This window comes from Ictalurus furcatus, chromosome 2 (assembly GCF_023375685.1).
Source record: "Ictalurus furcatus strain D&B chromosome 2, Billie_1.0, whole genome shotgun sequence".
Classification (NCBI taxonomy): domain Eukaryota; kingdom Metazoa; phylum Chordata; class Actinopteri; order Siluriformes; family Ictaluridae; genus Ictalurus; species Ictalurus furcatus.
This window is the reverse complement of record NC_071256.1, coordinates 14,563,846-14,565,729: the sequence shown is the minus strand read 5'-3', so window position 1 is coordinate 14,565,729 and position 1,884 is coordinate 14,563,846. Positions and strand designations below refer to the sequence as shown.

The window sequence follows — 1,884 nt, the reverse complement described above, 5'->3', positions numbered from 1 at the left end:
AATGGCAGATGATGGTTATAAATGGATATAAAAAATTAAAATTATCAATGTAAATTATCAATACGAGAAGGCAGCTAGATTCATATATGTATACTCAGTGCTGGATTTCTGAGAGCTTCAACTGTGTGTGTGTGTGTGTGTGTGTGTGTAGTGCTTTAAAAGATTTTTTGTGAACCAAATAGCAATGAGGCTGAAGTGTTCATCACTAGCCGACTTTTATTTTACTAAGTCTAAGTGTGACTTTTCATTTCCAAACTACAAAATATAATACAAATATCTATAAAGGAGGGACTTTTATTTTTCCAACTACAAAATCTATTACAGTGATGACTTTTTGTTACAAAAGTTGAAAATGTTCTATCTAGTTGGAAATTTTACTTTTATAAGCTTTAATAATATAGACAGAACCATTTTTTTTGTTTGTTTGTTTTAGTTTTTTTAGTTTTCATGTATAAACTGTGTTCATAAAATGAGGACTTAGGTTTACACACTGGAAACGTATCTCACAGTCAATTTTATGTTTGTTTTTATGTTCACTGGTAAAAATCTACTAGTATAAAAAACCCCAGACATCTACAATTTTCTGTAATCAACAATATCAGTTGTAAAAAAAAAAAAATGTTCACACATCATTCATCACGGACTTTTAATTTACAAGCTAATCGATCTGTAAACCAATATTTTTTAAACAAATTTGCAAGAATGTCTATATTATTAAATTGCAATTCATTTCTTATAATTTCCAAACTTATATAAACTAATAATGTCTACAAATCACCTTGTCTCGTATGTTACGTAGCTGTGTATATTACATAATTATATAAACTATACGAAATGTCCATCAATTCACAGCATTTATTTTTATAAACTGTACTAATGTTCATAAAGCAAATATTATGTGCAAACCAAGACTGTCAATCAGCAACAGGTTTCTATCAATCTACAAACTTACAGCAATTTCTAATTTTTATTTACAAACCAAAAAACATTCCACTAATTTGTGATTTATATTTTTATTTTTATTCACTTTTTTTTATTTTACACACAACACTGTATCTATCAACTAAGGACATTTCCAAACTGGAAAAGTCTCACTCTTTTTAACTTTACATTGTACTCAAATAAATTAGTTTTTTTCTTTCTTTTTTTTTTGTATTAAGTATTTCTACATTGCAGTATATACATGGACCCTGTGATATAATGCTGATTATGTCAGATTATTTGTGTTGTGTTTCAAATTTATACATTTCTTTAAGTGGGATATGACAAATATAAAGTGGTAAACGAATCTGAGAGATTTTGTCCTGTGCTGAAAATATACTGTATATTTAGCCAAGTCGACTATGTTGTTTTGTGAGCGTTATTAAAGTGTTAAATCACATCGCCGTGCTCGATTTTCCTTTTTATCCTTCAGAAATATGACACGTAACTTTAGCTCACCAAAACAATGACGTTTTATTGCTATAGCAGATTACAGTCGTGTGGTCATGGTGAGTGTCCAATGTTAATATGTTTAAAGTGTGATGTGTGTAATTGTGTGTAATGCAACCCGGACTGTTCGGCTCGTCAGAGGCAGATGGGGCCTGAAAAATGATTTTATTAACAGAAATTAAAACAAGGAAGACAAATTGAGACGGGAAATTGAACACGGTAGTCTGTTGTCTAGATTTTTTTTAAATATTGGAATTATCTTTTCATCTGAAGAGCAATTTATGGATCTAGGAAAGGAAAAATCTCCAAGATTCCAAGAAGCTTTAAAATTGTTTGATATACCCTTTATACGGCAAACCTTATGGTGATATAGGTGCGGTTTGTACCTGTACAGTTACTTAATGTAGTCCATTTATTTGTCAGCCAACATCTACCCTGTCAGTCTCTGAAAAA

At 30.1% G+C, this 1,884-nt stretch overlaps 1 protein-coding gene across 4 annotated transcripts in view; it reads left to right on the top strand.

Moving 5' to 3' along the window:
* The window catches only part of rab28 (RAB28, member RAS oncogene family), a 42,937-nt gene extending 41,556 nt beyond the window's left edge, over positions 1–1,381 (top strand). For all 4 annotated transcript variants that reach the window (XM_053649749.1, XM_053649741.1, XM_053649736.1 and 1 more), the window contains one exon: positions 1–1,381. This exon is cut by the window's left edge and continues 1,174 nt beyond it. The gene's annotated coding sequence lies outside the window, so the exon portion shown is untranslated.
* The last annotated feature ends 503 nt before the right edge of the window (positions 1,382–1,884 follow it).